Below are 26,650 nucleotides of genomic sequence, written 5' to 3'. Positions count from 1 at the left end.
CTTCAGACCATTACTCCTTGTTCTGTCAGCCTGGACACCAGCAGTAAGCACAAAAGCAAGAAGGTTTCACCTTGGCTTCTGCTGCTCAGTTACTCTTTGCAGCAGGACTTTAGCAACTCTTCCAGCCCGAAGTTTTCCCCAAGAATGTTTTTCTTGACTAAAACGCTCACAAAACCTTATCAAGTTTGTTGCTCCTTTTAAAGAGACAGTACACCACAGCTAGTTAACTTACCTGGGGTTAACACGCTCTAGTTCAATATACAGCACTGAGCTGGTTTATAGTAAGAGTAAAAGAAGTTTATTAAAAATAGAACACATATTTAAGTGATACCAAGTGGGAGGAATAGGAGTAGAAATGGCTACAAACAAAAGTAAAAATACACTTTTTGGACTAAAATCTAACTTAACAAACTGCAGTCTTTTATTCAGAGTAGTATTCTCATCATAGTCATTTTTCCAGCATGGCTAGACAGTCTTTGGCCAGGATCCATCACAGAGCCTGAAGCACTTGGCTTCTTTATCTCCTCGGATGAAGGAGACCAAAATAAATGTCTTTCTGTTTCTGCTTATATCTCCCCAAGTTCATTGACCATGTTACAAGAGTCAGGAAGGCTTCCTGCTGTTCTTCTCCATCTCCCTGATGATTTGTATGTATATAGGGCTTTCATTGTTTTGTTTCCATAATGTTTAATTTACATTGGAGACAGATAGCTGCCTTCCCTCCTGTCTGAGAGAAAACTTGTTTCTCCCTTTGTTTGGTCGCAGATTTTAAAGTCTAATATCAGTGAATATTCATAATTTATCATATAGTGTTAATGTGTACATTTCACAATGGTATTAATCACCAGTGGGTCACCAGCTTTCATAAAAGACCTCACTCAATACACTTTTATAGTACAGTAATATTGTATATAATCGGTCAATCAAATTGTTTATTCTTTTGAGGTTTAGGCCTCCTGTTCTTCCCCGGGGGCGTCTGGGCCCTGATTGTCAGAGGGACACTATGGGATTCTGGTGGGAACCAGGACGGCTTACCTTCTGCCTTCATTATCAAATGAATAATACAATTGTACACTCCACCTTTAATCTGCTTCAGTTGTCTTGGCTCCCCCAAATTTTGGATTAAATTCAGAGTCTTCCTCAACTGGCTCCTCTCATGGTTTCCTGCTGCACCCCCAAGTACTGGAGGAAAGAGGGAAAGAGGAACTCACAGTGGCAGGACTACAGGGCGATCCCGTTGATGGTGATGGAGCAGAAATGGTGCCCTCATTTTCTGCCTCCATTCCCATGATCACACCAGCCACCTGCATCGCCACCTGTTTGCACAGTGGCGGAATGACTCTGTGTCACATGGATAGTGGTTATCAGCCAGAACCAGGGGTGAACAGTTGGCCTCTATATTAATAGTATTTTGCAGTTTTATAGCGTTTTTCATCTTCAGAGCAGTTTACAGGCTAACCAGTCCTCCAATGTCTCTTTGCAGAATGTAATAGTATACGCCTTTTTCAGATAGGGAAATGGAGATCAAGAGGTTATGTGATTTGTCTAAAGTTGCAAATTGTCAGTGTCAGATCAGGCATTTCCTGGCTCCCAATCGTGTATTCAGTCCAGTAAGCCCCACCTATATGTTAGATGGAATCTTTGCTTAAGTAAGGGTTTTTACTTGGAATGTTAAATCTAAAAAACCCTGTAACATTTTAAATCAATTTATGACCAGGGATTGAACAATTGTCAGAAAGAAAAAGTGTATCTTAGATCTTGCAAAGTTCTAGTGTGGATCAAAATGTCTTGTGACCAAATCCACCTTTCCTAAGAGAGACTGAAACCTAAAAGGCACCCAAAGTACAATTCATGCCACTCATTGGCCCACTTGTCTTTGTTTGTTACCATAGAAATAATGGTGGGAATGCTAGTATTGTGAGTGTGATTGCTGAATATGCTCAGATGGCAAGAGGCAGTAAATAAGGGGTTAATGACAATCTTTTACTGTCTGCAGTGCTTTCATTCTCAAATAATACATTATAGAAGCTCAGGAAAGCAGCTGCCTTTTTGCCATTTTCACATAATTGCAGAATGAAGAAATTATGAAGAAGAAATTATCCTCAATAATGACATTCTTATCAAAAATAAGTTGCTAATACCTGGCCCTGCACTGGAGTGTGTGAGGATTTCTGTTTAACATGATGCACTTGAAATGTCCCCTTTGCGATGATCAAGTGCAAAAGCTACCAGTTCTAGTTAAATGTGACTATCCTTTAAATCTTATGTATCCTGTTCAAAAACATAACCCTTGCAAGAGGAAGAGTTAAATCCAGATTCACACTGTACAGAATGCAAACTGTAGGCTTAATAAAAACAACAGCAAAACAGGCGAGCCTTTATGATTGCCTCCTATTTTCTAGGGACTTTTGGTTGTGCTAGTTGTGGGGTGCTCTAATATTACATCCCCATTTGTGTGTTTGACTTAGATTTCTAAAAAGGAGGGTTTTCAGTTTTATAAGTGATCTCCTGTGATGACGTTCCTGCACTCAGCTGGTAGCTGCAGTGAGACTGCAATGGCTGAGGGGCGGCTGTTGGATGTTCGCAATGAGCTCATTCTCCCAGGAGGGAGCAGGGCTTACAGTGTATCACCCGGCAACTGCAGCCTTCCTGTGAAATTCATCTTTAGCTTCTCCTCAGTTAGGTTGGTCTGATTCTTCACTTTGGGGGTGTGAACATGGTGAGCAGATTTTACTGTATGGTTGATTCCTTTCCCCCACCCTTCTTCTAAATGCTTCCATGGACTTATTGATGAATCATTCCTCATCTGGTCCCACTATTCAGAGGATAGAAATGGAAAATGTAATCTCATGCAGCAGGGATGGATTTTTTAAAAAAAGTCTTTTGCAATGTGAATCGTTAAAAAATCCTTTAAAATCTGTCTGCTAGGAACAGCCCACAGTTTTTAGAATGAAGTGCACTGCATACAAGGAATGGTACTATCCTCAGGTAAAGCAGACAAGCAGTGTGTATCATGATGGAGCGTGCCTGTAAGGTTAGTTTCTATACATGTTTGTCAATATATATGTATATGTACATAATAAATATACGGCTTCATATGTACAGTTACATAAGAATGATTTATTTATATATTTTGTCTAATCCATTTTCAAACATCCTGTTTTGCATGCTCTTTTTGGCATAATTTTTCTAATATCAAACATCTTTGGAATGATTAAGAAATGCAGCTACGATTCCGGGCAGCTTTCATTTAGGAAGCATGTAGGCCTTCCTAATACCATTATATTTTATTAGATAAGTAGCTTCACCTTCTTGCTGTAGCTATTAATTCATAGAGTCTTCATAGAGTCTGAATCAAATGTGGTTGAACTGAAATGCCAGAAACTATGTTTGTAAATACAGATCCTTTCTGCATTTTTGCATGTAGATGTTGCATTATTTTTAGGGCCTTGCAACTTATGGATTATTGTCTCAGGGTACTTCTTATGTTCACTAAATTAATGATTTTGACATTTCCTATTTTCTAAACTCTGACAGGTGCATATACTGCATGTAATGAGAACCATTTCCTATTCTGTGATGTTTAACCTGTTAGATTAAAGGGAAGCTGCCTTTATCCAAATGTTTCCTCCTTTTTGGCTATAAATGTTGTTTATTCCCATTAAGCTTCTTTTCCTTTCAATAAATGTGTCTACCTCTGCCTGGACATTGTTTAAAATGCAGGCAGAATCTATACAGCAAAAACATTAGATCTGAATCAGATTGGTTTTTGTCTGTTATTTCTCACATCAGGATACTTTCAGAGAATCCATGCATTGTACAACAGAGTCTACATTTATGGTATTATTCCTGTGCACCGGTCATTCACTTGAAAGATATAGCTGCTTATTGCTACCAGCAGTTTGGACTCAGTTCTCTTGGTTTACATATAATGGGTAATATGTTGTCATAAATGCTGTGCTTTGTTTTTCAGAGTGGGACTGTGAGTGTATTACAGGTGTTTGGAGTACACAGTACAGGAGAATTTGAGATGGGAGCTGTTTTAGTACTTTATTCTCAAAGTTTAAGTTCTGCTTATTTCATATCTGCATTGGAAATGGATGACTGTTCTCTGGAGTAAAATATCAATTGCAAGATGATACAAGAATTAATTCTGAACAGGTCTTGAATTAAAAAATAGGTTAGCAATTCTACCAAAATAGGGACAGGCACATTCTTGGAACAGGAGAAACCTGCATTTCTAACTAAGACCCTGATTCAGGAAAGCATCCCTATTCAGAACAGCTCTTTAGCATGAGCTAATTTTAAGCCCATGCTTAAGTCCCACTAACTGTTCTGAATAGGAAACAGACTTAAACATGTTTCCTAAATCAAGATCTGTCTCTGTTATTAAATATTTAGAAAGTGATAGTTGCTAACATCCCCTGCACTGTAAAACTTTCTAAAAAGTTTCTACATGTATTATCCATTTATGTGAGCAAGAGCATAATTTGGCTTTACTCTTGTCAAAACATAATTTTTAAACATTGCCTTGTATTGCAGTGGGTTCAGATTCAAAACTAATTGACAAATTAGTACTTACAGATGAATGCTTGTCTCAATAACAGAATGCTTTTGAATAATGATTCCTTCATTTTAACACCTTCCTTCAAAACATCTGTGTTTATCCTTTTGAAGGAAGGTGACAAACATCTCAAAAGTTTGTAGGTGTGAATCTTATTTTACTATATAAGTAATTAACCCCCCTGGTTCAAGATTTCCTTTCATGGAAGGTGAAAAGAAAAAATGCTCAGAAAATCTTGCGTAAGCGAATTGACTTGAATCTGGGATCTAAACACATCTTGATTCAATAAAGTAGCCAAAATCAATCTGTCAAATAGTCATAACATGGTTGGATTTTAACAGGACTGGATAACTTTATGACCAATAGTAACATTTGTAGTCACGCATCTTGTGATAAGAGTAAGCCAGATATAAGCTAGTCGCTGTAAAGGACACTAGGGAATCAGTCTTGCCTTTGATCCCCATCTCCATCTCTGTAGAACTGGCTAGGAACATAATATGTGGTGAGGGTTGAAAGGAAAGGGGAGTTCACCTTCTTCTGAAGCTTCAAGTATTGGCCATCACTGGAGGCAGGATACTGGACCTGATAAATCAATGGTCTATTCTGGAATGGCAGATCTTATTTTCCTGTGTTGTCTCCTATGGTAAAGTCCTATTGGAGTAGATAGAGACCAACCAAACATAAAAAGAAATTAGATAAGGTTCTATAGAAATTACTCTTTAATAGGGAATGGCATCCTTCCTTTTGAACCATCCTATCCAATTCTAGAGTAGGGTCATAATTTTCTATTATGTTCTATAGGTGGTCACAAAAATCTATGACACATTATCTTGCACTCTTAATTTGTCCAGGACCATTTCATAAAGGGTTCCTTATTAACTGATGACACTGAAGAAAGGCAACAGGTTCAGTAGAGTCCAGCAATTACCCAGCAATTCAATTATTCCAGCAATACTCTTTAGTCTCCAAATGCAACTCTCACTTTTGTATTCTATACAAAAAGAATTAATAACTGAAATGAAAGGGTTAATTAAAACATGAGAAAAATAGTTTGGGGGCAAATCATATTTCTTAAAATAAGTGCTTATGGGTTTTTTTGGGAAGGTACGTTGGCATACTTGAAAACAACACAAATGGATGTTCTTTTATATTGTAATTTCCACATTGTTCAACCAACCCCAAAATCAAGGGACTTTGACCAAGGGAATATGCAAAAAAGGGGAATTATCTTTCATAGGAACTGGCTCAAGATAATAGGTTAGCTTAAATTGGGAAATGTATGGATATTATCACTTGGTTTTTTTTTTCTGGATTCCCATTTTCTCCTTTTCTAGATCCCACCCCAAATCCTCATATTGTAATGCCAACTATAAAGGCTGAATTGCTTTACTGATGAGATTGCTGGTTACTTTACAGCCTGTAAACTTGGGGCTACTTAGAGGTGCTCCAGAACAGTGGCCTCTGTGATTCTCCTGGACTTTCCCAGGCTAAGATGCGAGTGTCCTGAGATTTAATTCAAATCTGGGTCATCCGCATAAAGCTAGTAACCAAGTTACATCTGTTGTTTTATGAGAATTATTTTATCATAAGCCATGGCTTGAATGTGTTTCATGTATTGCTAAGGTTGCTGTGGAATTACTGTAATCTAATATTAATTGAACAGAAGACTATTAGCTATGCAAACCTGATATACTATTCAGTGATATTTAGACCTGTCATCTGTCCATGGTAGCCCTGACTTCTATTTCAACCCTTTGTGCAAATCTGGATAAATGTAATTAGCTGATGGAACCGGTACTTTGGATGCACAAAAACTTCTCTTGTTTTTGCTGATGCTGCTCTCTTTTGCCTTGCCTGTCCCTTGGTTGCATAATGGATGTGTCCCTTGGCACATGCCAGAAATAAAGAGCAGCACTAATGAACTCAAAATGGTATTACTATACATTACTAGGATGTAAATCTGAATGAGATTCCACATTAATGGTGCTTAATTTTCTTTTAATAATTAAGCTTGAATGGCCTAATCCTACCTACTCCCATTTGAGCCAAAGGCAAAACTTCTATTAACTTCAAAGGGAGCATGATTGAACCCTAAAGGTGAGATTTTTTTTTTCCAGAAAATGCCTAAGGCATTTATGAGCACAAGACTCACTGACTTTAAATGGGACTTGTATTCCTAAATCCCTCTGTCACTTTTAGAAATCTCCCTCTAATTTAACATTAAACTTATTTTATCCCCATGGTCTTATTAGTTCCTGATGAATAATACTAAAGAGTCTGAAAATATATTACTTTTTTCCTTTCACTTGGATAGTGCCTTAAAAAGAAACTTCTACATTTAGGAAAATAATGTTTCATATTTATTATTATTACCTATATTAGTGTTTGTAATCTTAGTGTTTGGAAGGGTAATCAAGATGGTAAAAGATGCAAAGATAAAGATATTCCCTCTCCCAAAGCTTGTACAATCCAAGCCCTGATTCTGCAAGGTGTGCAACACAGACAGATCCCTGTGCCCAGGCAGAGCCCTGTTGATTCCATCCACATAGAGTTAGGGCTAGGGAAGTGTTTTTTCTTAGGTCCATGAAATTTCATTTAATTTTTGCTGAGATATAAGCTATTAAAATTTGCTATTTTCTTTCTCTTGCTTGTGTTCCTCAGGAAAATTTTGCTCATGCCATTTCCAAAGCACCACCACCAGTAGGCACAGTACTGAGAACTCCAGTGAGCTTCCAGACCATTTGTAGTAGAAGAGGGCAGGGGGAGGACAGCTGCACTCACCTGGGCCCCAGGATAATTGCACAAGGGGGCAGAATCTAGGTTGCATGAGGAACTGTAAATCTGGTATTTCCCAACTTTCAAGTATTTGATTTTGCAACCTAAATGATATTTTTAATGTCCTTTTTTGGTATGTATCACATACTCTACAGATGTAGCTAGCATTACAACTGTACAAAGGCCCACATCTGTAAGAGGACTTAAGGCTTGTCTACACTACCGCATGGGGTTGGTCTAAGATATGCTACTTCAGCTACATCAATAGTGTAGCTGAAGTCGAGGTACTTAGATCTACTTATCACTGTGTCTTTGCTGCGGTAAGTCGACAGCTGACGCTCTCCCGTTGACTCCGCTTGCGCTTCTCATTCTGGTGGAGTACGAGAGTCAACGGGAGAGTGCTCAGCGGTCAATTTATCATGTCTGATAAATTGACCCCCCCGCTGGATCGATCACTGCCGGCCAATCCAGTGGGTAGTGTAGACAAGCCTTCAGGCACCGAAGTCAAACATTTAGGGGCCACTGAGTTCTTGACTACACTACCCACTGGATCGATGGGCAGCAATCAATCCTGCCGGGGTCGATTTATCGCGTCTACTATAGATGCGATAAATGGACCGCTGAGCACTCTCACGTCAACTCTGGTACTCCACCAGAACAAGAGGCGCAAGTGGAGTCAATGGGAGAGCGTCAGCTATCAACTTTCTGCAGTAAAGACACCGTGGTAAGTAGATCAGACCACTTCAGTCCCGACTCTCTCACTAGTCTCATGCTGAAACTCCAGCAGAGTTCTCACACTAGGTTTACTCACCGCACACTGAACTCCTCACAAAATGGGAGCCGGAGGCATCCACCCTTATAATCTTTAGCCAAGTGTTTATAGCACCCACCAGGTATGTGGGAAACTCAGGTTCAATCCCCCCCACCCTTCTGCCTGACATGGAGAAGGGACTTGACCTGAGGTTCCCCCCGCTGCCACCTGATCCTGCAGATGAGTGCCCTGACCACTGGGCTATGGATATCCTGGTGTGGGTCTTTCTCAGTCTCTACTGTTTAAGCTGTTCCACTGTGTATAAATAATTAAATATGTGTTGGGCCAGAGAGAATGAAAATGACTCTATAGTCCGGTGGTTAGGTATAGAGTATCTTAACCACTGGGTAAAGATTACGGGAGTCTGCTGTTTTGTGGGGAGTTAGGTGTGCTCTGCTGCCTTTCTTGCAAGAAATGGCTTAGGCACCTGACGTCAGGAGAGGAGTCTGGATGTGAATCCCAAGGGGAGATAGAGCCTTCCCTTCAGCCCTGATTAGAGGAAACATTATCTGCTCACACAATGGGTGTACTTATGCTTTGCATCAGGATGAAAATCCCTCTTTTTTCTTTTTATGACTACTATAGCATTTAAAGGCCCTAACTGTGTTTAGGACCCTCATTGTGCAAGGCACTGCACAAACAGTGAGAGAGAGTCCCTGCCCTGAAGATCTGCCATCTAAATAGGTAACAGCTAGGGTGGAAGGGAAAGCAGATGCACGGAGAGAAGAAGTGACTTGCCCAACTGAGAATAGGATCTAGCTCTCCTGGCTCCCTGTCCACACTCCATCCCCAGACCATGCTGCCCCTCCACTTTTAAAAGCTATTTAGTTGTATATCTGTGGAACCATTCAAAAATATCTTGAGGCTGTATTCTTCTCTAGTAACGGGACACACATTCCTTTAAGAACAAAACAACAAATGGATGTGAGATTTGAAAGGAAGAAAACGATATAGGGATGAACAATATAACCATACTTAAGGCAAGGGGACTGTGGCTTAAAGGTTGTAACTTGTCACTCTGGATAGATCACATTCTAAATAATGAACTCATAAATTACTGGTCAGCATGGGATATTATTTTCTATGCAATATTAACAGGAGTAAAGATATTTTTAAATGAGATTTTCCAGTATGTCACAGCAATAAATTAAAGCAATCCTCTTGTCAAATACTGCCATAAAAATAAAATATCAATATTAAAAGCTAATTTCAGTTCTGTTCAGTGTGTGGTGCTGGCTGGTGTTGGTGGCCTATGATATACACAAGTCTCAAACTAGATGATCTGGTGGTTCCTTTTTGCCTTAAACTCTATAATTGAATGAAAAGCCGAAATATTTTTATATAGAAATCCACATAAGTTGGTTCTCTTAAAGCTGAGCATTTTACTAGTCCATTTGTTTGTTTTTTCATTGATTATTAAATGTCTTCTCTTTCATAGAACTAGACAAAGTTGCTCAAATTAAATAGGATATTTGGATGTTTTCTTACATTTTCTAATTTAGCAAAGAACATTTATGAGAAATTTGAAAGCATATTTAAGGGGTCTAATCTCACTGGGCAAAGCACTACTCTCTTATCTTAGAGCAGTGCTTAATTTGTAATGAGAGAGGTACTGAGGCTCAAGCAATTTTTTTACTTTCATAACTGACGTGGCAAGCCCAGAGGTGCCAGGGCTATGAACCTCCCAGCCTAGAGGTGCCGGGGCTCAGCCCTAGCAAATCCTGGCACAAATTAAGCCCTATCTTAGAAGCTAGGTCTCAAGTGTCACTTGAGTTGGAAATGAGCTTGTTTGTTTGTTTTTCAGTTTAAATCATCCCTCATCAGCAGTTGATATCCACATACTGCGTGCTTCAACAGAGTCATTTTTTTTGCAAACTAGTAACCTCTGACAACTGTGTGAAGAATTGGGATGATTGATTGACAATAACTTGATTATACTGACTCCAGATATGAATTTGGTCCTAAATTCACTCTTGCCCCCAACAAGTAAGAAGGGCCAACCTGAGAATAAGTGATCTAATACTAGGACAAGGGAAGCTATTACTAGGCACTGTAGAAAATATCCTTTAGCTCAAGGCGTAGAGGCCTGAGCTTTCTGGATTTGAAGAACCAGGGTTCTATCCTTGGCTCTACAGTGGTGGAGGTGATTTATTATTTATGTTGTTTGAAGACAGATTAATTACAGTAGGGTTTCATTATTATTGTCTTTTGTGTCCTCAGTATTTTACATGAGGCCCTAGAAGATAGAAATATTGTTCCACTCTTTTCTCTCCTCTGGCATTATCCTGCTCATCTACATACAGGAAGCACATATTTTGGGGGTTTGGTACCTTGTTCAGTGGGTTAGTCCACCTCTCTCCTTTTTATTTATTTGCTTTTTTTTCCTACCATCAAGTGTACTTTAAGTGCTTTTGTTCCTTGATATTGGTTGCCAGCTCAAATAAGTGTATGCTGAATATAAAGAAAGATGAGCTGACTTAAAAGTTCCAGAAAATCAGTATGGAACTTTCTCATTGCCACTTGTGAGATTTCACAGTTGAAGATTCTAAGCTGCGTAGTTCCAATTCTACAGAAGATTCTGAAATAGCTCTGCTTAGCTCTGTATTTTGCAAGTGTACTAAATGTGCATGTGTGGAACCTACATTTGCACATGCATACAGAGCAATTAGTTATCTGATTACACGAACTATGCATGCAGATGCCCATTTGTATGTGTAAATGAATACAAGCAGTGTGTTTATGTGTTCACAAGACAGAGGCCTACTGAAGACGTATCCCCAAAAGTCTGTTTGACAGGGTATCTGCCAGGCCATCAGGGATCGGGGGAGACCCTAGCTGCCTCAAAATGTCATTGAATGGCAGTCTCATTATCCTTAACCAAACCTGTGATACATTCAAGTTCAGCAGGGGATAGTTGGGTTTGCTGCCAGGTGTTCCTCATTATGCTGTCAATTAACCCAACAGGCTGAAACCTGCTGACCTCTTCTTAGGCAGGGGTCTTACATAATCACACCAGAGAACCTGCAGAAAGGATTCTTCCAAAAATGGGTTGCTTGGTCTGTCTTGTAGATTTTTCACAAAAAGATCTGAGTGTGCTTAAGATCTGGCCAATGGTTTTAGCCCGAGGATGTTCTCAATCCTGATTGAGAGACGAAAACACAGCAGATGGGAAAGCAATCCAGAAAAATGGCAAATGAAATCATCATTGGAAGTCTTCATGAAATAAGTAGATTTTAAAGAGGAATTAAAAGGAGGAGAGTGCTTGAACACACAGTAGGTTTTTCTCAGCAGAAGGATGGCAGGGAAAAGGTGTTTGAAGCTGAGAGTAAAGGGAGAGAAGTAGAGCAGAAAGGAGCAGGGGCCAAATGAGAGTGAGGATGTAGGTGTGGGCAAGATTATTATATATTCAGATTCAGGCTGCTTGCCCTCTTTATTAGGCAAAATACATAGTTATAAGGATAAATACATTAAAGCTTGTGAAGGTCTTTGAGATCTACTGATGACAAGTGCTGTATAGGTATTATCATTATCATTATTTTATTATCATCATCAAGAGGGCAAGGAGCTGGAACCCAGATGAATACATGTGCTCCTCTCTCCTCCTCTATTTTTGAGACTTTGTGAAAAGGAGAAAATATCTAAACAGAAAAGAAACTTTGCTGGTGTGTGTGAAACTACTTTCTTCAGAGCTGTCTTACAATCAGTAAAATCATGTCAGAAGGGTGAGATGGAATTTGGGATTGGGACAGAGAGAGTATATAAAAAAAGAGAGTATTTTTCAGACCCTAAAATCTTCAAAATATATACATATCTATGTTGACTTGATTTCTCTTGCTTTACATCGAAACATTTGAATGAAAGATTTTCAACACTTCGGTGGCAGAGTACTTCTATCAGATTATTTTTCCCTCCTTTCTATGAAAAAAATCAAAATAACATACCGTAAAAAATCAAGATATAGCAGAAAAATGGTAATATATCTTATTTTAGAGAATGTTGGCTTGAAACTGGACTTTTGCTCTGTAATAAATGTAGGGCACAAGAATATATATGTATTTTTGTGTGCATGTGCGTCTATTAAAAAATCTACATAGATCTGATTCAGATCTCCAGAGCTGGAGGCTTTTCCAAGATGAGTCTTGAAGACTAACTAGCATGAGCTGGTGATATTTCAGTTCCTATTTCAGAAAACCAACCACAGCAGTAGACATCAACTGGCAGCCTCTCATCATGATCAATGGATATTGAGAGCAAATTATAATCTTTTTTCATAAATGGGGGCCCCCTACGTCAGTCCACACTATAATCTCTTTTGTAGATAAGCAGTGATGCCAACTGGGTATTTTTCAGATGCGCTAAACTCACTTGAAAGAAGAGAGAGATTATTACATCTCATTTACTACAGTTCCAATAATAATTTCTCCCATTTGCCATTAAATGTGGGATTTTCAAAATTGCTCAGCAGACTACAACAGGAACAGATTTAGACCAAAGATGAGCATTTTTGAAAACCCTCCCTAACGAGAGGGAAAAGATGCCCACTAACTTAGTGACATTGAAAACATGCCACAAAAGAAAATTAAGTTCACTAGTAAACAAAAAGAAAAGGAATACTTGTGGCACCTTAGAGACTAACCAATTTATTTGAGCATAAGCTTTCATGAGCTACAGCTCACTTCATTGGATGCATACCATGGAAAGTGTAGAAGATCTTTTTATACACACAAAGCACAAGGGGGGGGGGGGGAGAGAAAACCTGGATTTGTGCTGGAAATGTCCCAACTTGATTATCATACACATTGTAAGGAGAGTGATCACTTTAGATAAGCTATTACCAGCAGGGGAGTGGGGTGAGGGGAGGTATTTTTTCATGCTTTGTGCGTATAAAAAGATCTTCTACACTTTCCACAATATGCATCCGATGAAGTGAGCTGTAGCTCATGAAAGCTTATGCTCAAATAAATTGGTTAGTCTCCTTTTCTTTTTGCAAATACAGACTAACACGGCTGTTACTCTGAAACTAGTAAACAAACTAGACCAACACTGTTATCCCTTAAAAACAGGCCACTAAAAGGCTGCATTTGTCATTTTGAGACAAAAATGTCAGAAATGTGCTTCTTTCTTTCCAAATCATGACTGAAAGATGGAAGTAACAAACAAAATGATTTGCTAAAACAGCGGCATCTTTAAAACAGAATTCAGAGGAAAATCTCTTGACGTTAATGCATTAACACATACGAGCACTATACAGAAATCCAATCACCCAACCGCTAATGGAAACTGGCCTGGAAATTCTGAAATGTACCGCTATTGCCCACAGCCAAACCCACTGGCATAAAGCCTCATCTTTTCATTGTATTTTAGTGTTTGTTGTTGTTGTTTTATCACTGTCTCTGGGAATGTGACCCACAAGTGTAGCCTGCGATTTGTCAGCATTTAAGGATGTCTTCAGTTCTCTCCAATTTAGTTTGTAGTCATTTAATCCTCCCTTTGAGTGTCACCACTTCAGGTCCACCTAGGTCTATGCCTTTTAGTATGGACAAATTCACTATGATCAATTGACTGACATGTCTCATTATAATCAATGGACATGGCAGTACTTGAGGCCATATAGGTGTTCTTTAACAGCACTCCTTTTGATAGCTGTCCTTGGCATACAAGAGATACAGGTTTGAATCCCTGTCCTGGAGCAGGTTTCAGAGTAACAGCCGTGTTAGTCTGTATTCGCAAAAAGAAAAGGAGTACTTGTGGCACCTTAGAGACTAACCAATTTATTTGAGCATGAGCTTTCGTGAGCTACAGCTCACTTCATCGGATGCATACTGTGGAAACTGCAGAAGACATTATATACACAGAGACCATGAAACAATACCTCCTCCCACCCCATAGCCCAATGATTAGCGGATTGGAACTCAGGTCTCTCCCCTCTCACGAGAGTGCTCTAATCACTGGGCTATGGGGTGGGTCTCTCTCAGTCTCTCCTATTGAAGCTGTTCCACTCTGTGTGAATAATTAACTAATCATTGGGCTAGAGACAGAGATTGAGAATGACTCTATAGCCTAAGGGTTTGGGCACTCCAATAACTGTCTAATTAGTTATACAAAGTAGATCAGCTTCAACAGGGAAGACTGGGAGAGATGACCCCCTCTGCCCTAGAATAGCCTATAGTTGGAAGTGAGGTATGCTCATGGGAGGGGGGAGACCTGGGCTCCAGTCTCTGCTCCAGAGCGGAGGATTCCCTAAGCACTGAGCTAAAAGCTCCACCTTGTCCTCCAACGTGTAAAATGAGGATGAGACATTTGTTAATGTGGACATGGTTTGTTTCAGTATTTCCAGTTGTTTTTGTTTTGTTTTAACTGGAAAATTTCACTAAAATTAACACAAATTCAGAAATGTTTCAGTTGACCTAAATCTGTATTTTTCAGTGGCAAAAAGTTTTAGTGGAAAAATTTCATTCAGCCCAACTTGCTTAGTGTTTAGAAGAAGGGTTAAAATAAAGGCAGTAGAGGAAACAACAGCTTTCCTTCTGGTGCTAATGGCATAGGAAGACCTCCCACTCCTCTCCATAAACATAAAAGCAGCTCTCATCCTCTTGCTTGACTGGCACTGAGAGAGCTGTCACTCCTGTTTCAATGTACCATATCTGCTGAGTTAGAACATGTGATTGGTGGTTACTCCTGGCCATGCCACTAGCTTCCCATGTGCCTTAGGCCAGTTACTTAACTCGTTATACTTTGGGTTATTAAAGTGTATAACAGAAATAACTACTACTGTAGATACTTGAAGGGGTTGTTGTGGTTTCATTAATTGCTTGTAAACTGATTTGTAATCATCAGATGAAAGTTACTATCTAAATGCAAAGTGTGGTTGTTAATGATTTTTACTTAGCGTTCTCTCCCTGTCTCTGATACTCTCTAAGGCATCAGTTCTGTGTATGTCTACACTTAAAATGTTACAGCGGCACAACTGGAGCACTTCAGTATAATCATTCGCTACAGCAGTGAGAGGGGTTTTCCCATCACTACAGTTATTCCACCTCCCCTAGAGGTGGTAGCTAGGTCAACGGAAGAATTTTTCCGTTAGCCTAGTGCTGCCTACGCCAGGGTTTAGGTCAGCACAGCTGCATCTCTCAGGGGTGTGGATTTTTCACACACCTGAGAGATGTAGCTATGCCAATGTAAGTTCCCAGTGTAGACCAGCCTTCAGATACTGATCTTCCTCAATTCCTGTTGCATCTAGTGAGAACTGAGAGCCCTCAGCACCTCATGGAATCATGTTACATAGTTGCCTACAGCCCCTAGGGATCATTTTTTCACACAGGCCTATACCAAGCCTATACCATGACACACTGAGTTTTTGAACTGCTTGCCACCATGGAAGGATTCCCCATTCATGCTTACTCAGTGAACTATAAAGCAATGTTTGTGCGTTTTGGATGCCTTCCTCTAATTCTCCCCACAGTCCTCTGAGGTTCTAGTGTATGTGGAACTTATTCTTCTAACAAAAAAATTACTTATTAATGCAACAAAAAATAAATCTTTAACAATACAGTAGTAAAAATCAGGCTAATATACAGTCATGGCTTGCTATAAAACATATACCAGGATTTTCTAGAATAAAGCACAACACATCACAGCAAAGGACACTTCCGTATATGTGGTCCATGTTGCCTAGCAACTGCAGCCATTTAGGTAAAGAAAGCTTTAAATATTCAGCAATTTTATTTTTTAAGCCACTGCAAGTTCTCTGTAGATTTGTTTAAAAATTTTTGGTTCCAAGCCCTTTCGGATGAACTTCTATTTTAAAAGTAAATAGCTTGCAAATACTCTAGTCATACTGAAGAATGTGTTGTCATCTTTAAATCCAGGCAGCAACAAGTACCAGGTCAGTCCAAACTGTCTGAATACAGCTAATTCATCCTTTGCAAATAGTATTGTCTGGGTTTTGTCTTTCAATAAATGAATTAGCAAAGAACATAATACTGCTTTGTTTTATTGTAGTTGAGAAGAATGTGGGACTGTTGACATTCTTAGCTCTGGAGTGTGAAGTGGAGAGGGATGGAATGGGCATTCTAAACTGAGGATAATCTACAAACATTGGTGTTTTCAGAAGCCTGTGATTAAGTCAGTTATTGGGACAATCTGAGTGCTTGATTCATACCACTTCAAATATTTTTAAATCCCTCCTCCCCCCAATATGTATATAGTTGACTAAGCAGAAAACAACTGGGTATAATTTTAAAAACAGGCACAATCGCTGATATGAAGTATAAAGGAAGCATCCTGTCCTATGTAGCATAGGTACTCCCTATATAAATGTAAGTACTTTAGTATTCTGCAGTAGTGGTCCAAAGTGCTGCTACGGACAGTAGTGATATTTCAGTGTTTCAATCTATTGTTGTATTTCTTGATTAAAGGTTTCTAAATGCATTTCATAAGGCATGAAATAGTCTGATATTCTACTGCAGTGTTTTCTTATAAAGTCATTCATGTTCAAATTGTTCTTAAACCATACTTACTGGTCCTGGTTTTTCTTTCGTTAGCACCAATTACTCCATTAATTTCAACAGATGTATCTCTGATTTACCAATGTAAGGGAGAAGGAAATCAGGGATTTGCATAAACCCCCCAAACTGTATGTAATTGTAAAATTCTGCAGTAGAATCAGTGATTTACATTTGAAATAGGCAGGTGTTGGAACACTCTGGACACCAGCTGTCAGCAGGTGTTCTCTCTTCCTGTCCAAACCTGGCCTACACATGTATACACTGGGCCACAGTGAGATGCAATGTTATGTTACCTCTAACAGATACACATTAGTAGGTGCAATAAGGCTATTATGGGCACTTCTGTTTTCCTTACTGTCAGTTGACCATGAAACCAGTGGTCCCCAAGTTTTTTATCTTGTGTCTCCCCTTACCCCTATCACCTCCCCCGCCCCGCAATGGAGCCGGGAGTTGGACCACAGCTCTGAGAGTGGGGGACGCAGACAGAGATAAGGGGGCTGGGGCCACGCTGGGGGTGGGAATGGACCGTCAGCTGCAGGTTAAGACCTATAGCCACAGCTGGGTGCAGAGCCCCAGGGTGGGGCGGGCAGCCGGGGCTGGGGCCAGGAGCAGAGTTGGGCAGTGCTTCCTCCCCACCCCTTGTAGTGGCTGGTCTGGGCCTCAGCTTCGCCCCCACAAATGTTACTCCATGCCCCCCGAGGGGGGGCACGCCTCACAGAATGAAGACCTCTGCACTAGACTAATAAATATTTGACCTTGGCGGTGTGTAGTGTGTGTCAGTTAACCTAGAATTTGAATATGTCTGCTTCTGGCAATGCAAAAGGAGTGCTCCATTACTCTGTTGCAATGTTAATCTACTGGCTGACAAGCTCCTCCGATATGACAGTGAGAGTCTTTGTCAGGTGCTATGAAAAGCATCCCGTTTTCTCTCTCCTGATCCTTTTTCCTCCTGTTCAGTTTAGCTGACCAGATCAAACCTTTTTGATGCCTCTTCCCAAAGGGAGGGTTAAATGGCCTTTGTTTGATAGACCTCTGGCCACCTTGTGGCATTACACTTAATCTGTTCTTTTCAAAGGCCTCCTGTCATTGCCCTGGTCTGTCTGCAATGCCTGGTGGCATTGAGTTGTCATCTCCACAAGTAATAGCTGATGTGGATGATTGAGAGGAAGTGCTGACTTTGAAAATGCTAAGTCTCTGTAGTGGGAGATGGGCAGCAGGAGGCAGCTTTTGAAATCCATGGAGTTCTGTGGGATTGTTTCTGCTCTCCGCCATGTGCTTTCTACTGTGCATTCAGGGGACAAGGTCCTTTCTTAGAACCTTTCTTGAAGCTCACACTGGCAGACATCTTCTTGCCAGGTCACTGTTGATGATCTTAAATATTGTAATGATTTTTAAAATATGTAATGTGTGGTTATAGGAGTCATATAGGCATCTATTACGCACTTCTGATGGCTGAAGTTTGGGTGTACTGTCCCATCGTGGTGTGATAATGACTCATCATTGCATCTGTAGGATTCAGGCATCCTTGGTTTCCTTGCATTTTGAAACATGCAGGCTTTAGCTTTAACAATAAAAATAAATAGATAAGACAAGACTAGACTTGTAACCTGTGAGACTATATTAAAACCGCCATGGCTTCCAATGTACAACAAGTAAGGAAGTTATAACAATGATGCACCTCAGCAAAAGTTAGAGAGGGAACATGTATTGATGCAACTAGCCAGGAGAACAGGCACAACAAGGTCCTTACAGTATATCATAGGGACAGTATTTTTAAAGTTAATCCTAAAGCTGTGGAGGGAAATTATTTAAAAGGATATATAATTCCCCAACATGGCCAGCATGTTTGCTGTCATGCCACCAGGGCCAATCAAAGGGAGTGGGGGGCAGGAGGGCCATTTGGACTGGGCCTCAAGCTCAAAGGGGGCCTCAAATGTAGACACTTATTAATTTTTTGGCATTTGATAAGTTTCGCAGCTTGTTTTTATGCACATCCCTATCGGAAGAAAATGTGATACACACACTCAGCTTAGAGCTTCAAATTTAAGCAAATAAGAGATGTGATTTGGTAAAGGACATATTTTTTTTGTTAACTGATACAGATTTTGTCATATTAAAGAGTTTAAAATGTTCATAAATATTAATAAAAATACATCGGTTCTGATGGCACAAGATTAGACCATGATGAACATGTCCTCTCAGATCAGCTGATTATATAAACAAACCACTTGTTAGTGGCTGGTGCTGGATCAAGTGCATGTTGAAAGGTAGAGAATTGTTACATTTTAGTGTCTTTATAGTTTTATGTCTAGTTGACTACGGAATTATGTATGTGTGAGAATTCATCATTATTATCTTCATATGGTAGTTAAAAGAGGTGACTGGTTGGTTGGTTGAGCCCTAGCTTGGTAGCTTGGTCATCATCATAGGCTTTCGTAGTCTATAGGCCCAGATTCAAGGTGAACATTTGTGAGTACAATCTTGTACAGTGAGTTTTGTGAGGACACATGTTTGAAATTTTTGGACATTATCCCTCTGTCTGTATCTGTATTTACTATATATATGTCATCCCTTTGTCTTCAGCTCAGCCTGTTATATTATACCTTGCATGCTTGAGTTTTGATTCAGTGATAGGGATAATAATCTGTCTGACTGTTTCGTTTTGTGTTCTTAATTAGTATTCCTTAGTTTTAAGTCTTTTCAGCATTTGTTAATTTTTTTTTCAAATTGTCTCACACTTTTTTTTTTTTTTTGGTGCCTTGTTTTGTTTTCATGTGTCATCATTTTTTATTTTTTTTATGGCTAGGGGCCTCAAAAGCTGGAAGTGGCCCGGGCCTCTCTGGACTTCTGAGAGGGCCTGTGTGTCACTAGTAGAGCTCTGGCACATTCTGGATCTGGGCCTTTCAGCCACCTTCTCCATAGTCTGAGTTTATGGACAGTGTAGCGAGGCGAAGACTCACAGGCACGGCACCTCCTGCTGGTCATGTGGGAATTAGCTCTTTTCCAGCGTACGGAGCGCCTTCTGCAGGCCAGTGTCTCCTTCCTGGACCCTGGTGCCCCTTTACCTTGGGGTTCTGCCCCAGCAGTACCCCCACTCTCTGAGTCCCCACTCCTCTATCCCCACCTTGCCTCAGTGACTACTTCCAGTCGTCATCTTGCCCTCTCTTGCTGGGGCAAACTGCAGTCTGTAAAGGCCACTCATCATTGGCAAGAGGGTCAGACCAGCTGCCTCTGCCTAAGCCCGGGCTGCACCTCTGCAACCCCAGTACCTGTTTTGGCCTTTAACAAAGCCCACAGCCTGGAGATTTGCCAGGCTGGGGCTCCCGAGCTCCTCTTGCCTTTCCCAAGCATTGCTCTACTCTGGTACCCTGAGCTCCCAGGCAGCCAGTCCTTTCCACTCCAGGGCTAGAGTCAGACTCCTCTCACCAGCTCCTGGCCCCTAGCCCTCTTACTGGGGCCAGCTGGGCCCTAATTGAGCTGGCCACGGCTGTGGTTTCTTCCCCAATCAACCTAGCTTGGCTGCTTTTAATCCCCTGTTCTCCAGGAGTGGGGCAGCCGCCCCACTAGAGATAGTAATAGTGATTTGTTACATTTTGATCAGTCTTTATGATGGCATGTTTCCTCATTCACTGGTTTACAAGTGAACTGGAAATCTACAATTGATCTTGCAAGGTTCAGGGCAACTCCTAAGTGTAGACCTCCATAGGCTTTCATTGACTTCCGCTTCATGCAGGATTGGGACCTTTGCAAAATCATGTTAGTGATGACTGTAATATTAAACAGCATAAAAGAGTGAACATCGTTTATTTCAGGGTTGCTTTTGGAAAGCTAAGATTTCTTCATTTTTAATCATTCATTGTAGATGAGGGTCTGAATCCTGATTTCAAATGTTTGATTTATTTATTTATTTTGAGACACAGATTTACATTTCTGTCTTGATTTTTTGTTGGTTTTAATAAGCTAGTCAAATATTAGCCTAGACTTCCTCCTGTCCTTCAAAGCACCTACATGGTATCAAAAGTTAAAGGGGACAAAACTGCTTCATTTCAGAGTCAAGTGTAAGTTTGATATTTAATCTCACTTTATTAATAAGCTAAAAAACAACAGCGAGCAAAGTGCTGTGAAGTAGTAAGGAGGTTGGGGGAGTGGCACGGGAAAGCTAGATTAGAGACTGCTCTTCTGGCAACAGGGAAGAGTGTTCTTTATGTAGCTCTTTGTATTTTATGGTACTGTGAATTTCAGCATAACGCTTTCTTCAAATCAAGTTCTCACTTTACTAGGAAAATAAACAAAGAAATGAAAGATGAAATTTCATGGGTCATCAAGCCCATGTAGTTTGTCTGTGGTTACTGGAGCTCAGACTTTTGCTTTACTATTCAGTTGGTTGACAACACAGATACAAACTTGCAAATTATCCTAATTTAAACTGAAAGCAACTGCAACTAGGAAAATACCAAGTTTGATTAATAATTAAGCCTCTTTCATGTTTTTAAAATACTAAGGGGCATATCTTCAGTTGGTGGAAATTGACACAGCTCCAATTTAACCAGCTGAGGATCTGGCTCTATATTCTGAAATGTCTGAGTAAACTATTGGCAGAGTAAAAAGAGCAATAGGACACAAAATAGTAGAGTTGGATTTTTAGAGCTCCTGAGTACCAATTGTTCCCACTGACTTGAAGATGTGGAGTCTTGACACCGCTGAAAATCAGGCCTATAGTATCTAAATACAGTATTGCCAACCCCAGGTGTTCGTGATTCAGTATCCAAAATATCATGCCTTAAATATTAAGAGATTTAAAAAAAAACAATAATATGTTTTAGGTTCTCTTCCTTTACCTTCAGGTTTCTGAGCCTTTAGGGTGCACTCAGGTCACATTTTCAAACACTTCTCCACAAACACAAGGGCTAGAAACTTATTTGTTTGAAGTGAAAGCTGAGATTCTTATGCAATTCCAGAAGCTGGGGCATTAAGAAGAACACCAAATACCACAAGACTCATAATAAATTTCAGGTGTTTTTCTTCACGTGGATTCCGATGAAAATAAAAATAATAATGTGACATCAAGGTGTACAGCAGTTTAATACAAGAAACAGCAAACAAAAGAATGTGCTTAAAGTTTTCCTCCCCTCATTAACTTCCATAGTATTTTTCCTCCTTAAATAAAAATGTTTGGTGCCATCAAAAGGATCCTCCTTGGAAATATCGATCTGACATTTGTTTAGCTGAAACAAGCTAATTTTGCTGATGATAAAATTATGTAAAATACGGACATGTTTATAACACACCATGAAGGTGGAATGAGGAGGAGGAGTTAAGATTTTACAAAATAATTAAAAGTTCCAGGGCCAGATTCTTTTCTCTGATTTTTCCTCTTTTCATTGCCCTAGCAGCACAAAGGGGCTGGGAAGCGGCTAGATCTGGCCTGCTAAGAATCCCCTTGGCATGGGGAAGTTCTCAGCTGGAGTACCCAGCTCCTGTGCCACTCTACATCCAGCCTTGGTGGGATGGGGTGGGGAGGGCGTGGTCGGAGCGTGGTGTGGATCTGGCAGTCACCAGCTCGCATAGATCCCCTTAGGGAAAGTTTTCAGCATGAGCCAGTGTCAGGAGCATAGTCAGCTAACTGGTTCTCTAACTACATCATGCCTCTTCCCCACGCTTTGAGGGTATCTTGGTGCAAGAGAGAATTTAGGCCAGTATTTTTATTTGGCTTTAACTGTATCACAAACACAAATCCAGAGCTGTCTGAATTTGCAGCATAACTCCTTCGACTATAGTTTTCCCTTGGAGTTATAAGACTCTACCTTTTCTTTAGATACAGTGCAGATACATGTTAGAAAAATATTATTTCTTAGCCAATATTCTTTCCAAACAGGCTTATATTTTATTTTTCTGAAAGAAACTCTTCTCAGTTGTCATAATGTAACTGGACTGGTTGGATTTAGTGAAGATGTCTCAGAGGACAGCAGAGAAATGGATCATGGAAAGAGATCCTCCCCTTGATGTAGTGACAGTTTGGTAAGTTCCATCTGAAAAATAAAAGCTGATCTCTTTGCTGAGTCATAGACCCTTCGGAGCTGAAGTGCAATAGCTGGAGTTTAGACAAGAAAGGAAATACTTATGTTCTGGAATTAAAGCAAAGGTGAGGAAAGCTTTATTCTGCAATTTTTTGATGGATTAGCTTACTTTTGTCTTAATAAGATTTTCTTTAAAACCTTATTGTCAAACTGGTTGTCAAATAATATTATAAGGTTAATTCAGTCTGTATAACTTCACATTGATTTTCATGTATTACAGAGCTTTGGAATGCACAGCCCTTCTAAGGCAAATGTAGGGGGGAATATTTGAATCACGGTAGCTGGCTCCTAGGGTATGTCTACACTGCTATTAAAAACCTGTTGCTAGCCTGTGCCAGCTGGCTTGCGGGGCTCAGGCTATGGGGCTATTTAATGGTAGTGGAGATGACCGGGCTCAGGCTGGAGCCTGGGCTGTAGGCCTCGCAAGGTGACAGGGTCCCAGAGCTTGGGCTGCAGCTGCTGGAACGTCTACACCACAAACAGCCCCGCAGCCTGAGCCCCACGAGCCCGTCATAGAATCATAGAAGATTAGGGTTGGAAGAGACCTCAAGACGTCATCTAGTCCAACCCCATGCTCAAAGCAGGACCAACCCCAACTAAATCATCCCAGCCAGGGCTTTGTCAAGCCGGGCCTTAAAAACCTTTAAGGATGGAGATTCCACCACCTCCCTAGGTAACCCTTCCAGTCAGCTGGCATGGGACAGCCGTGGTGTCTAAATGGAGTATAAACATACCTATGGACTTCATGCCTCTGCTAAGGCAGAATATAGTGCTACCACCAGAAATATCAAAAATTAAATTGCTACTAAACCTGATCCTGGGTACACTGAACACTGTTTTATTTGTGCTCATTTTATACTGTACCATTCTAGCCATTGATTGATATATAAGTTAGAGACTTGGTACAAAATAATATGGTTCTCTAAAGATGGAAAACCTTTCAAAGAGGCAGCTGCAGATTGAAAATGGGTACTTTGCCAGCTGGGCAGACTGGGTAATTAGAGGAACTGATCAGAAAATTTCCTTCAAAACAAAAATGTTCACAGAAGACATAGTTAATGGAAACATGTTTTTCTTACCAGATCTAGTAACCAGACTGAAGGGTCAGGTGGATAGCTTCCCCAGTGGTGGAATTTGCTAGTACCACAGGAACTGTCTAATCTATGCCTGTGTTTTGCTCTTGGTTTACAATTGACTTCCTCAGTGTTCTGTGATCTCTCCATGCTTTCCTTAACTCTACAAGTGTCTGTTTAAATCTAGTTGTCCTAGGGGTTTCTCCAGCCTTTGGAGCAGGTTTTGTTTGCTTTTCAGGATCTGCAGGTGCAGTAGCTATATTTGTGCTTGAAGTTATGCTGTAGCAGTTCAGACAAGCATTCGACCTGTCTTATCTGAAGCTTGTCCATCTCCTTAAGCCTGCAGAATGGGGTTTGAAATCCAAAGAACAGGCTTGTTAACAGTATTTTTGGATCCATTTGAGTAATAAATTCAGGAACCAAACATTCAACCAGCAGAGTATAAAGATGGGAGGAGGGAGTTAAATTACTCAGTAGAGGGCATGTTTAAGTTACTTACTGTAAGGAAATTGTACACATTCAGAGTATGTCTACACAGGGATAAAAGCCGATGGCACAGCCATAGTTGGCCCAGGTCAGCTGACTTGGGCTTGTGAGGGTTGGGCTGTGAAGCTAAAAATCTCTGTGTAGACATCTGAGCATGGGTGTAGCCTAAGCTCTGGGACCTTTCACCCTTGCAGGGTCCCAGAGTGCAGACTCCAGCCTAAGCTCAGACATCAGATTTTTCAGCCTCAGAGCCCGAGCTCCTTCAGCCCAAGTCAGCTGACCAGAGCCAGCCGTGGATTTTTTATTCCCGTCTAAACATATCCAGAATGTACAAGCACCTATTGATCACAATTAAAATGTCACCGTTACCATTTGAAATTAACTAGCATTTGTCGATCTGCAGCTCTACTCTGTTATATATAGAGAAGAAATATTTGTCATGGTGAATACTTTTAAAAGATAAATGCCAACCTTTTAAATGGTGATGACGTGTCTTTTGCAACCTTAATAATGTTCAAACTTTGTTAAAAGAAAGTTAGGAAATGCCAGAATTAAGTTTGCACAGTAGGTTTCTCTGGGGGGTTTTTGGTGTGTAATTTCTTGAAGTTTTAAAAAAGCAAACTGAATTAACAGACAATCCCCTCAGGTGTTGTCATGCTGACATCACACAGGTCATCAGCAGGGTTGGAACCTCTAGATCCTCTGCATAGAGCTGCGACTTGAGATAACAGGATCACTTTGATAGTAATAGGTTGTCATCCTCAGTGTGGACCTGCACTAGAGAGGAAGGGGGGGCATATTTTGAGATTGGATTTCATAGATATTTGCTGACAGCAGAGGAGTATGTCTCAGGAATCTTGGGTTCCTTTCCAGGCTCTGGAAGGGAGTGTGCTGTAGTGGACATAGACTCTTCTGACCATTTCCCCCAAGCTTGAGCCATTCTGCCCTGGCCTCTCCAACCGGTCTCCATAGCATGTCTCTTTCCCTCTCCTAGCTCCTTATCCCAGTTCCCTTCACCTTGTCTACTCGGTCCTGGTCTCCATTTCTGAGGCTCTCATCCCAGTCCCAATATTCTTGCCCAGCTAGTCCTAGTCTACCTATCTGGCTCACTGTGTAGTCCCAATCTTCCCCTTCCCACTGCCAGTCTTTCTTCTCCCCACACCCAGTCCTAGTCTCCTTGCCAGCTCTCCCAGTTCCCTCCTCTCAGCTCCTCTTGTGACCTGTCTTTGTTCCCTCCCTGTTTTACACTCTCTCCCCAGTACCAGTCTCCCACACACCTCTCCAAAGCTCTTTATCCCAGTATCTTTGCCCAGGTAGCCCCAGTTTTCCCTCCATACAAAACTCCTTGTCAAACCTCTCTCCCTCCTCCTTGTCCCTGCTTCCTCCATATTGTTCCTAATCCTAATCCTAATCCTTTGTGTGATCTCATCTCTGGCCAGCTGGATCCTTCCCCTCCTCCATCCACAGGGTCCCTGATCCCCTTCTGCCCAGTGCCAGCTTCCCTTCCCTTCCTCCCCAACCCTGGGTGCCTGTTCTGATTTCCTTGCCCAGCCAGTCCCAGTTTCTCTCTCACCCTCCTGTTCTAGTACCATTGGACTTCTTGTCCCAATTTACTGTTTTCCCTCTCCTTTGGTCTGTCTTTTGTTTCCTCTTCATTCAAATCAGATGGCTTTCTCCTCCTTGCTGCCAGCAAAGGGTGGGGGGGTGTCATTGAGACCACAAGAGAGACAGGATCCCTGCTCTCAGTTCTAGTGCTTGGCCCCATCCTGGCCTGGAGCAGCCATTACAGTGAAGGTCTGGCTTGGCCCCTATAGGCTGGGGCTGGAGCATAGTCAGTTACCCTGTGGAAATCATGTATGTACAGTCCAGTCAGCTTGAAAGCTGTGAGGGGATGGAGCATGCTCAGTAAGGATTGAATCTTCCGAGATTTTAGCTGCTAAAATCAAACAAGTCTCTACTGAGCATATGTGAACTGTAATTGTTTTCAAATTGGCCAAATCTGGGTGGATTTTCACAGGAATGACAAAACGTGCATTCCTGAAACAAAGGCTAACTCTGCCAAATTTGAAGTCTCTACTCCAAGTGAAGGGGGTTGCTAGAATTGTTCAAATAAAAGGTTGTCAGAATTTTTAACATGGGCAAAGCAACATATTTTTCTCTACCCTTGTTCTTAGAAATGGCTGAAATGTTTAGACTGGAATTTTTTAAAAGATTCAACTTGCGGCAGACTGCCAAGGTGGAAGGAATTCAGCCCAAACTGTTAAAATTTGGCAAAGTTATAAGCAATTGAAAATAGATCTTATAATGGGACGTATCGGGCAACCTTAAGAAGAGTCAGCACTGCCAGCCCTGCCTAC

General features: G+C 40.8%; 1 protein-coding gene across 37 annotated transcripts in view; it reads left to right on the top strand.

The window, feature by feature from the left end:
- Window positions 1–2,572: 2,572 nt before the first annotated feature.
- The window catches only part of JAKMIP3 (Janus kinase and microtubule interacting protein 3), a 176,715-nt gene continuing 152,637 nt past the window's right edge, over window positions 2,573–26,650 (top strand). For 33 of the 37 annotated variants that reach the window (XR_012160036.1, XR_012160035.1, XM_073353994.1 and 30 more), the window contains exon 1: window positions 2,573–3,034. The gene's annotated coding sequence lies outside the window, so the exon portion shown is untranslated. Of the gene's footprint in view, window positions 3,035–22,734; window positions 22,800–26,650 lie in introns of those variants that run through there. The other 4 variants (XM_073353986.1, XM_073353984.1, XM_073353983.1 and 1 more) reach the window with 4 other exon arrangements.

Source organism: Lepidochelys kempii, chromosome 7 (assembly GCF_965140265.1).
Source record: "Lepidochelys kempii isolate rLepKem1 chromosome 7, rLepKem1.hap2, whole genome shotgun sequence".
Classification (NCBI taxonomy): Eukaryota; Metazoa; Chordata; order Testudines; family Cheloniidae; genus Lepidochelys; species Lepidochelys kempii.
This window is presented reverse-complemented; position numbering and strand designations above follow the sequence as displayed.